Consider the following 12,237-nt stretch of genomic DNA (forward strand, 5'->3'; position numbering starts at 1 on the left):
ATCCCAAAAGTCCACCATACCCTCCCCCCAACCCCCTAACCAACCAATCCCACTTTTTGGCCCTGGCATTCCCCTGTACTGGGGCATATAAAGTTTGCCTGTCCAATGGGCCTCTCTTTCGGTGATGGCCTACTAGGCCATCTTTTGATACATATGCAGCTAGAGTCAAGAGCTCTGGGGTACTGGTTAGTTCATAATGTTATTCCACCTATAGCATTGCAGATCCCTTTAGCTCCTTGGGTACTTTCTCTAGCTCCTCCATTGGGGGCCCTGTGATCCATCCAATAGCTGACTGTGAGCATACACTTCTGTGTTTGCTAGGTCCCAGCATAGTCTCACAAGAGACAGCTATATCAGGGTCCTTTCAGCAAACTCTTGCTAGCGTATGCAATGGTGTCAGCGTTTGGAAGCTGATTATGGGATGGATCCCCGGATATGGCAGTCTCTAGATGGTCCATCCTTTCATCACAGCTCCAAACTTTGTAACTCCTTCCAGAGGTGTATTGTTCCCAATTCTAAGAAGGGGCACAGTGTCCACACTTTGGTCTTCATTCTTCCTGAGTATCATACTTTTAGCAAATTGTATCTTATATCTTGGGTATCCTAAGTTTCTGGGCTAATATCCACTTATCAGTGAGTACATATTGTGTGAGTTCCTTTGTGATTGGGTTACCTCATTCAGGATGATGCCCTCCAGGTCCATCCAATTGGCTAGGAATTTCATAAATTCATTCTTTTTAATAGCTGAGTAGTACTCCATTGTGTAAATGTACCACATTTTCTGTATCCATTCCTCTGTTGAGGGGCATCTGGGTTCTTTCCAGCTTCTGGCTATTATAAATAAGGCTGCTATGAACATAGTGGAGCATGTGTCCTTCTTACCAGTTGGAACACTTTCTGGATATATGCCCAGGAGAGGTATTGTGGGATACTCTGGTAGTACTATGTCCAATTTTCTGAGGAACCACCAGACTGATTTCCAGAGTGGTTGTACAAGCTTACAATCCCACCAACAATGGAGGAGTGCTCCTCTTTCTCCACATCCTCTCCAGCATCTGCTGTCACCTGAATTTTTGGTCTTAGGCATTCTGACTGGTGTGAGATGGAATCTCAGGGTTGTTTTGATTTGCATTTCCCTGATGATTAAGGATGCTGAACATTTTTTCAGGTGCTTCTCAACCATTTGGTATTCCTCAGGTGAGAATTCTTTGTTCAGCTCTGAGCCCCATTTTTAATGGGGTATTTGATTTTCTGGAGTCCACCTTCTTGAGTTCTTTATATATATTGGATATTAGTCCCCTATCTGATTTAGGATAGGTAAAGATTCTTTCCCAATCTGTTGGTGGTCTTTTTGTCTTATTGACGGTGTCTTTTGCTTTGCAGAAGCTTTGCAACTTTATGAGGTCTCATTTATCGATTCTCGATCTTACAGCAAAAGCCATTGCTATTCTAGTCAGGAATCTTTCCCCTGTACCCATATCTTCGAGGCTTTTCCCTACTTTCTCCTCCTTAAGTTTCAGTGTCTCTGGTTTTATGTGGAGTTCCTTAATCCACTTAGATTTGACATTAGTACAAGGAGATAGTAATGGATCAATTCGCATTCTTCTACAATGATAACCACCAGCTGTGCCAGCACCATTTGTTGAAAATGCTGTCTATTTTGCACTGGATGGTTTTAGCTCCCTTGTCAAAGATCAAGTGACCATAGGTGTGTGGGTTCATCTCTGGGTCTTCAATTCTGTTCCATTGGTCTACTTGTTTGTTTCTATACCAGTACCATTCAGTTTTTATCAATTTGGTCTGTAGTACAGCTTTAGGTCAGGCATGGTGATTCCACCAGATGTTCTCTTATCCTTGAGAAGCGTTTTTGCTATCCTAGGTTTTTTGTTATCCCAGATGAACCTGCTGATTGCCCCTTCTAATTCGTTGAAGAATTTAATTGGAATTTTGATGGGGATTGCATTGAATCTGTAGATTGCTTTTGTCAAGATAGCCATTTTTACTATATTGATCCTGCCAATCCATGAGCATTGGAGATCTTTCCATCTTCTGAGATCTTCTTTAATTTCTTTCTTCAGAGACTTGAAGTTCTTGTCATACAGATCTTTCACTTCCTTAGTTAGAGTCACGCCAAGGTATTTTATATCATTCGTGACTATTGAGAAGGTTGTTGTTTCCCTAATTTCTTTCTCAGCCTGTTTCTCCTTTGTGTAGAGAAAGGCCATTGACTTGTTTGAGTTAATTTTATATCCACTACTTCATTGAAGCTGTTTATCAGGCTTAGGAGTTCTCTGGTGAAATTTTTAGGGTCACTTATATATACTATCATATCATCTGCAAAAAGTGATATTTTGACTTCTTCCTTTCCAATTTGTCTTCCTTTCCAATTTCCAACTTAATCTCCTTTTGTTGTCTAATTGACTAGGACTTCAAGTACAATGTTGAATAGGTAGGGAGAGTGTGGACAGCCTTGTCTAGTCCCTGATTTTAGTGGGATTGCTTCCAGCTTCTCTCCATTTACTTTGATGTTGGCTACTGGTTTGTTGTAGTTTGCTTTTATCATGGTTAGGTATGGGCCTTGAATTCCTGATTTTTCCAAGACTTTTATCATGAATGGGTGTTGGATTTTGTCAAATGCTTACTCTGCATCTAAGGAGATGATCATGTGGTTTTTGTCTTTGAGTTTGTTTATATATTGGATTACATTGATGGATTTCTGTATATTGAACCACCCCTGCATTCCTGGGATGAAACCTACTTGGTCAGGATGGATGATTGTTTTGATGTGTTCTTGGATTCGGTTAGCAAGAACTTTATTGAGGCTTTTTTTGCATCGATATTCATAAGGGAAATTGGTCTGAAGTACTCTATCTTTGTTGGGTCTTTTTGTGGTTTAGGTATCAGAGTAATTGTGGCTTCATAGAATGAGTTGGGTAGAGTACCTTCTGTTTCTATTTTGTGGAATAATTCGTGAAGAACTGGGATTAGATCTTCTTTGAAGTTGTGATAGAACTCTGCACTAAAACCATCTGGTCCTGGGCTTTTTTTGGTTGGGAGACTATTAATGACTGCTTCTATTTCTTTAGGGGATATAGGACTGGTTAGATTATTAACCTGATCTTGATTTAACTTTGGTACCTGGTATCTGTCTAGAAACTTGTCCATTTCATCCAGGTTCTCCAGTTTTGTTGAGTATAGCCTTTTGTAGAAGGATCTGATGGTGTTTTGAATTTCTTCAGGATCTGTTGTTATGTCTACCTTTTCATTTCTGATTTTGTTAATTAGGATGCTTTCCCTGGGCCCTCTAGTGAGTCTGGCTAAGGGTTTATCTATCTTGTTGATTTTCTCAAAGAACCAGCTCCTCCATTGGTTGATTCTTTGAATAGTTCTTATTGTTTCTACTTGGTTGATTTCGCCCCTGAGTTTGATTATTTCCTGCTGTCTACTCCTCTTGGGTGAATTTGCTTCCTTTTGTTCTAGAGCTTTTAGGTGTGTTTTCAGGCTGCTAATGTGTGCTCTCTCTTGTTTCTTTTTGGAGGCACTCAGAGCTATGAGTTTTCCTCTTAGAAATGCTTTCATTGTGTCCCGTAAGTTTGGGTATGTTGTGGCTTCATTTTCATTAAACTCCAAAAAGTCCTTAATTTCTTTCTTTAGTGTTTCCTTGACCAAGGTATCATTGAGAAGAGTGTTGTTCAGTTTCCACGTGAATGTTGGCTTTCTATTATTTATTTTGTTATTGAAGATCAGCCTTAGTCTATGGTGACCTGATAGGATGCATGGGACAATTTCAATATTTTTGTATCTGTTGAGGCTTGTTTTGTGACCAATTATGTGGTCAATTTTGGAGAAGGTACCATGAGGTGCTGAGAAGAAGGTATATCCTTTTGTTTTAGGATAAAATGTTCTATAGATATCTGTTAGAACCATTTGTTTCATCACTTCTGTTAGTTTCACTGTGTCCCTGTTTAGTTTCTGTTTCCATGATCTGTCCATTGGTGAAAATGGTGTGTTGAAGTCTCCCACTATTATTGTGTGAGGTGCAATGTGTGCTTTGTGCTTTACTAAAGTTTCTTTAATGAATGTGGCTGCCCTTGTATTTGGAGCATAGATATTCAGAATTCATACTTCCTCTTGGAGGATTTTACCTTTGATGAGTATGAAGTGCCCCTCCTTGTCTTTTTTGATGTCTTTGGGTTGGAAGTTGATTTTATTAGGTATTAGAATGGCTACTCCTGCTTGTTTCTTCATACCATTTCCTTGGAAAATTGTTTTCCAGCCTTTCATTCTGAGGTAGTGTCTATCTTTTTCTCTGAGATGAGTTTCCCGTAAGCAGCAAAATGTTGGGTCCTGTTTGTGAGCCAGTCTGTTAGTCTATGTGTTTTCATTCGGGAGTTGAGTCCATTGATATAAAGGAAAAGTAATTATTGCTACCTTTTATTTTTGTTGTTAGAGTTGGCATTCTGTTCTTCTGGCTGTCTTCTTTTTCGTTTGTTGAGGGATTACTTTCTTGCTTTTTCTAGGGTGTGATTTCCGTCCTTGTATTTTTTTTTTCTGTTATTATCCTTTGAAGGGCTGGATTCGTGGAAAGATAATGTTTGAATTTGGTTTTGTCGTGGAATACTTTGTTTTCTCCATATATGCTAATTCATTGTTTGGCCGGGTATAGTAGCCTGGGCTGGCATTTGTGTTCTCTTAGTGTCTGTATAACATCTGCCCAGGCTCTTCTGGCTTTCATAGTCTCTGGTGAAAAGTCTGGTGTAATTCTGATAGGCCTGCCTTTATATGTTACTTGACTTTTCTCACTTACTGCTTTTAATATTCTCTCTTTATTTAGTGCATTTGTTGTTCTGATTATTATGTGTCAGGAGGAATTTCCTTTCTGGTCCAGTCTATTTGGAGTTCTGTAGGCTTCTTGTATGTTCATGGGCATGTCATTCTTTAGGTTTGGGAAGTTTTCTTCCATAATTTTGTTGAAGATATTGGTTGACCCTTTAAGTTGAAAATCTTCATTCTCATCAACTCCTATTATTTGTAGGTTTGGTCTTCTCATTGTGTCCTGGATTTCCTGGATGTTTTGAGTTAGGATCTTTTTGAGTTTTTTATTTTCTTTGATTGTTGTGCCGATATTCTCTATGGAATCTTCTGCACATGAGATTCTCTCTTCCATCTCTTGTATTCTGTTGCTGATGCTCACATCTATGGTTCCAGACCTCTTTCCTAGGGTTTCTATCTCCAGCGTTGCCTCACTTTGGGTTTTCTTTATTGTGTCTACTTCTCTTTTTTAGGTCTAGTATGGTTTTATTCATTTCCATCACCTGTTTGGATGTGTTTTCCTGTTTTTCTTTAAGGATTTGTAAGTCTTTAACAGTGTTCTCCTGTATTTTTTAAGTGAGTTATTAAAGTCCTTCTTGATGTCCTCTACCATCATCATGAGATATGCTTTTAAATCCATGTCTTGCTTTTCGGGTGTGTTGGGGTGCCCAGGACTAGGTTGGGTGGTAGTGCTGCATTCTGATGATGGTTAATGGTCTTGATTTCTGTTAGTAGGATTCTTATATTTGCCTTTCGGTATCTGGTAATCTCTGACGCTAGTTTTTATAGTTGTCTCTGGTTAGAGCTTGTTCCTCAGGTGACTCTGTTAGCCTCTAACAGCAGACCAGGGAGACTAGCTCTCTCCTTAGTTTCAGTGGTCAGAGTATTCTCTGCAGGTAAGCTCTCTTCTTGCAGGAAAGGTGCCCAGATATCTGGTGTTTGAACCTGCTTCGGTGCAGAAGTTGTGTTCAACTCACCAGAGGTCTTAGGATCCCGTGGAGGGTCCTGTGAGAACCTTGGGGGTATCTGGAAATTCTGCGTGCAAGGAACACTGGTGCTGGAGTGGACTGGAAGGGACTTGTGCCCCTGATCAGGCCGGGTTTTCTGCTTCCATAGTTAATGCAGTCTCAGGTCCTGTGCGAATGGATTGGAGCAGACACTGTGTTCCACTCACCAGAGGTCTTAGGATCCCGTGGGGGATCCTGTGCGGGTTCTTGCAGGTATCCGGATACTCCGCGGGCAAGGCACCCCGGTGCTGGAGTGGACCAGAAGGGACTTGTGCCCCTGATCAGGCCGTTTTATCTGTTTCCCTAGTTAATGAAGTCCTGTATTTTTTAAAGTGAGTTATTAAAGTCCTTCTTGATGTCCTCTACCATCATCATGAGATATGCTTTTAAATCAGGGTCTAGCTTTTCGGGTGTATTGGGGTGCCCTGGACTGGGCGAAGTGGGAGTGCTGGGTTCTAATGATGGTGAGTGGTCTTGGTTTCTGTTAGTAAGATTCTTACGTTTACCTTTTGCCATCTGGTAATCTCTGGAGTTAGTTTTTATAGTTGTCTCTGTTTAGAGATTGTTCCTCTGGTGATTCTGTTACCCTCTATTAGCAGACCTGTGACACTAGCTCTCTCCTCTGAGTTTCAGTGGTCAGAGCACTCTCTGCAGGCAAGCTCTCCTCTTACAGGGAAGGTGCACAGATATCTGGCATTTGGACCTCCTCCTGACCAAAGATGATGGCCCAAAACAAGACCTTTCCCAGAAGCCGTGTTGCTTTGGCCTGTCACAGAAGCTGTTAGATTCTGTAGTCCACATTCTCACCTGTGCAGATTACTTTTGGCTGAGTCTCAGAACCAAGATGTCTCCCGCCGATCCTGAGGCAAAATCCTCCTGGCCGGGGCATGTGGGAAGCCACAAATACCATCACAAGATGGCACTGGCTACCACTGACCACCGCCCATGATTATGGGTAAACAACCAATGTGCACATGTGCATAAGAGTTTTTTTGCTGAGTCACTGCCTGGCCCGACGCATATTAATGAGGTACTGGTAGCATAACCAATCAGGTATGGGCACGTTACTCCTAGGCCTATATAAGCACCATTTCTGGGCTCAGGGTCTTTCGCCTATGCATTCAATGCTCTCCCAATGAACGTGTGCAGAAGGATCCTATTGTGGCGTCGTTCTTGCTGGTGAGTCAGGCGCTCACAAATGGTGCCTAAATCTGAGAACTGCATCCCGGGAAAAAGAAACATCTTTAGGCATGAGCAAAGACCCCCTGCTACAGGGAGGATTCAGAACTGCATTGCAGGTAAGGAGCAGTTAATAAAGTGTTCCCGTAAAACAGACTGCTGAGAAGGATCTGGTGTGGATTAAGAACTTTTCAGCTGGGGAACGGTGGTAATGAAGTGTTCTTGCAAAGCAGACTGCTGAGAAGGATCCGACTGCATGGATTCAGAACTCTTCAACTGAGGAACGGTGGTACCGGTAAATCTCCCAAATTGATCCCTGGGTTAAAGGGGGATATGCTTTTTAAGAAAAAGGAAAAGAAAAGGGAGGAAAAAATAAAAGGAATCAGTGATAAAGAAAAGGAAACAGTGAAGGAAAGGAAGAGGGAAAGGAAAGGAAAGGAAGGGAAAGAAAGGAAAGGAAGGGAAAGAAAGGAAAGGAAAGAAAGGAAGGAGAGAAGGGAAAGAGAGAAGAGAAGGAAAGAAAGGATTGAGACGATAAGGTTCCCGGCTTTGGGACAAGTTAAGGTTCATGAGTTATGCTTTTTTCTCCCATTGACCGTTTGTGGGTAGGTCTGATAGTTTTGGTCTTGTTTGTTCTGATATATGGACTCTGTTACTGTTTGAAACTGTGTGTAGAGGCAGTCAAGACAGGTCAGAAAATCCTTACAGAGCAACAAGAATGTATGTAGGAAGAGGAGAAGGGCTTAAAAAGAAAAAAGAAAAAGAAAGGAGACACAGTGTTATCAGGTGGACAGAAAGAACAAAATAAAAGAGCCGAGGTAGAGGAGGAAGGCAAATTAGCTTCTGCGCCCCCTCCCTATGCCTCCACGGCAGCCACCTATAGGTGGACCTTCTGTCTGGAGGTTTGGAGAGAGGTTAGATTCTCCTTGCTGGGATGTCCTATTTTCACTGACCAAGCAGGGCAGAGATATCATGAGCCTCTAGATTTCAAAGTAATCAGGAATTTGGCTGAGTCAGTGCGGATGTACAGCTTAACTGCCTCTTATACTGTGGCTCAAGTAGAGGCCTTGAATAGACACTGCATGACACCATCCGATTAGGCAGTCTTGGTGAAGGCATGCCTTTCACCTGGGCAGTGTTTAGATTGGAAAGCCTTCCTTATTGAATTTGCAAATGAACAGGCAGTGGCTAACTCTGATGCAGGAAATCCAGCATGGGATAGGGATATGCTGCTCGGTCAAGGTCACTTTGCACAACAACAGACAGGATATCCAGTGCAGGTGTTTGAGCAGGTGAATCAGATTGCCATAAGGGCATGGAAATCATTGCCCACCAGTGGTGTTGACATGGGCGAGAGGGTCTGTTTGTGTGTTTACCCAGGATCACTGACAACAGCTGTGGGTCCCAGAACAGCTGACCAGAGCAATTCAAAACAAGCAGAACTATGAGGACATGGGTGTTCCTGTGGCTGGGGGTGCTCCAGATAGTGAGAACTGAGGAGCTCTGTGTTCCTGAAACCATGCCGTTGATGAATTCAGGTGTTTCCTCAATTCTTTACATCTAATGCCAGATTTTAAGCCTTAATGGAACTCGAATAGGACCCATCATTGTTGGCAATTTTTCCTCTTGGCTTACCTCTGCTTTTTCTTACTTTAAGGAATGGGTGGGAGTGTTTTTGTTTGGTGCTGCCATATGCTGTGGACTGGTGTTCATGCTCTGGTTGGTATGGAAATTCAGAACCCAACAAAAACGTGTCAAGGTGATTATAACTCAGGCACTTTTAGCTATTGAAAATGGCGCCTCCCCTGAAGTTTGGTTATCTATGCTCAAGAATTAGTCGGCATCTGAGTTCTCTGCTCTTGCACCCCAAGGATTTATGGATCCATTGCACTGGGATGAGAGAGACTCAAGGATCATTGATCAGCCCTTGCACATCGCTGAGTTTTCCTCATTGCACGTGATAGGGTGATCATGATTTCCCCACTAATTCATTTTTAAAACTTGGCTGGCCTCTTTTGTAGAGTTCACCCTAGGTCATTTAGCAGTTACTGTCACACAGCACCGTGGTATCCAGAGACGGGCAACTTTCCTCATGCACAGACCAACCTAAGACATGGGGCCCTGTGGTGATAGGGTTACCCTATGACGGGTAAGGCTGTGACATTAGAGGAACGACCTAAAACAGGAGCCACGGCGGATGGACATAATTGCACAGGCCTAGTCCAGCCTCATTTTATTAAAACAAAAGGGGGGAGATGTGGGAAGCCACATGTGCCGTTGCAGGGTGCCTTGGCTTCTGCTGGCCACCATGCATACATTGGCTGTAAAGTTTTTTTTTGCCAAGATGAGGTTTTGAGAATTAACCAAAATTAACCAATCAGATGAGAGACAAGTTAACCAATCAGATGAGAGACAAGTTAACCAATCATATGTAGGCATACAAATGAGGTGGTAAGCATAACCCGTGCATAACCAATCTGGGTGTGAGACACGCCTCTCCTAGGCCTATATAAGCAGCACCAGTTCTGGGCTTGGGGGTCTCTTCGCCTCTGCAATCAAGCTCTCCCAATAAACATGTGCAGAAGGATCCTGTTGCAGTGTTGTTCTTGCTGGTGAGTCAGGGCGCGCACAAGAGCCCCTTCTGCAGGAAGCCAGGCCCGTGAACCCCACATGTTTACTGCCTTGCCTGAGCCTGCACAGTAAAAAAGCATGCCTATTCCTGATCCGGACCTGTCAGCCTATCATGACGACCTGAGCTTGTGCCAGGAGCATGTGTGATTTCTGATTGGATGAGGTAGGGTGGCAGGAGATGAGGTCAGCGCCACGAGTATAGGAATATAGCCTTGCCCTAAGTAGAAGGGGCTGTTGGAAAGAAAAAGCTGCAAGAAGGAGTAGAAGAAGAAGCTGCTGGGGGAGAGAGCTGTAAAGAATATTGCCGCAAGTAAACAAGTTGCCTTGTGAACCCGCCTTGGTGTCCATGTCGTTTTTGTCCCTGTGGGCGGTGAGAACAGTGACACCCTTCAGCCTCCTCCATCTCACCTTCAGCAGCCACAAAATCCAGGGCCACGGCCAGACCAGAAGTCACAATAATAAAAGGCAGATAGGTAGGGCAGCGACAGAGGATTCTCAAAACAGTCGTCAGTCTGAACACAAAGAGACACACAAGACACACACAGAAACCGTCCTCAAGGCAACCACCACAGAATCACAGTAATACCACAGAAAATGACAAAACCAAACCAATACAGAGCGTCCTAGAAGAAATTCCCACAGTAGCATGATACGACCATACCAGGCAGTAGCCCACTCTGAACTACTGCTCGGACCAGGAGGACAGCTTCTGATCCACCCTCCCAGCGGGAATCTGGAGCATCCTCCAGTTTCCTGTGGCCTGTAGCTCCCCAGTACATCTGCCCATCACAGCAACCACCCAGATGGGGTCTCTTACGAGAACCTCAGAACCTGGGACTTGTCCAAAATCAAACCTGAAACCTTAAACCAGTTGTCCCCTCCCAGGACCTAACAGACACAGACAGACAAACTGAAAGCAGAATCAGAAGGCAGTCTAGTGGAGGATACACAAGTGAACAAGACAGACAGACACAAACAGACAGACACACTTTACCTTGCTCAAGCAGCTCTCTGATGCACGGTGTCTGGGTCCTCTTGAGGAGGTTCTTCCCGGCCAACACACGAAATGTTGGAGGCCACCAAAAGACCCTCATTCACAAAGACCACAGAGACCAGCATCGCTACAAACCTCAGGAGGGTTATTATTATTATTATTATTATTATTATTCCAACGCATTGGGAACCACCCTCCCCCTCAGCACGCAGGCAAGAGGATAGACCCCTAATGAACAAAGAACACACTTTTTATACCCTGTGAGGATTTAGGCAACAGGACTAGCTGGCTTATTCTAATTGGTGTAGCAAGTAACCTTTTTAGGCATTGGTTGATTTGTATAGGGTGAGTAAGTAATCCTTTGGCTTAGTCCCTCACTCTGCATTCCCTTGTGGTTTTGAACTTATGGGTCAGCTATTAAGTTCAGAACTATTAACATCATGACTATTAATGTCAGGGGAATTCTAGCGACAAGGTCAGGGTCATTTGTGGTCTTTAGTGTGAGGCAGGGCAGGAGAATTTTTCTGGGAACTGTTAATATTGTTTTGGCAGCTGCAGCTTAGTCTGGTCATTATTCAGGATCAATAAACTTAGACATAAGGATGGAATGATAATCTAGGCACTATCTGAACCAAAACACAAAAGTCATGGTCATTCTGACTGCTAAAACTATATAGTTTGGAAATCCCTTCAAAGGGGGAAGGGGCTGGGTGGTCTTAAGCTTATTTTGGATTCTACAGTTAGCTTCTTGAGTTTCTTATATATTTTGGATATTAGCCCTCTATCGAATGTGCAGTGATTTTTTCCCCCAATCTGTAGGTTGCCGATTTGTCTTAATGACTATGTCCTTTACCTGACAGAAGCTTTCCAGTTTCATGAGGTCCCAGTTATCAATTCTTAATCTCAGACCCTGAGCCATTGGAGTTCTGCTTAGGAAATTTCCCCCTGTGCCAATGAGTTCAAGGCTCTTTCCCAATTTCTCTTTTATTAGATCTGTATTTTTTATTGTATCTGATTTTATGTTGATGTCCTTGATCTCCTTGGACTTGAGCTTTGTGCAAGGGAACAAATATGGGTCTATTTTAATTTTTCTACATACCAACAGACAGTTAGACCAGTACCATATACTGAAGATGCTTTCTTTTATCCATTGTATATTTTTGGCTTCTTTGTCAAAGATCAATTGTCTGTAAGTGTGTGGTTCTATTTCTGAGTCTTCAATTCTATTCCATTGATCAACATGTCTGTCTCTGTACCAATACCATGCAGTTTTTATCACACCTGCTCTGTAGTAAAGCTTGAGGTCATGGATGGTGATTTACCCAGCACTTCTTTTATTGTTAAGAATTGTTTTTGCTATTCTGGGCTTTTTGCCTTTCCAGATGAATTTGAGAACTGCTCTTCCCATGTCTTTGAAGAATTGTGTTGGAACTTTAATGGGGGCTGTGTTGAATCTGTAGATTGCCTTTAGGAGGATGGCCATTTTATTAATTCTGCTGACCCATGAGCATGGGATATCTCTCTATTTTCTGAGATCTTATTTGATTTCTTTCTTGAGAGACTTGAAGTTATTGTCATAAAGGTCTTTAATTTGTTTGGCTAGAGTTACCCCAA

Source organism: Mus musculus, chromosome 7 (genome assembly GCF_000001635.26).
Source record: "Mus musculus strain C57BL/6J chromosome 7, GRCm38.p6 C57BL/6J".
Classification (NCBI taxonomy): domain Eukaryota; kingdom Metazoa; phylum Chordata; class Mammalia; order Rodentia; family Muridae; genus Mus; species Mus musculus.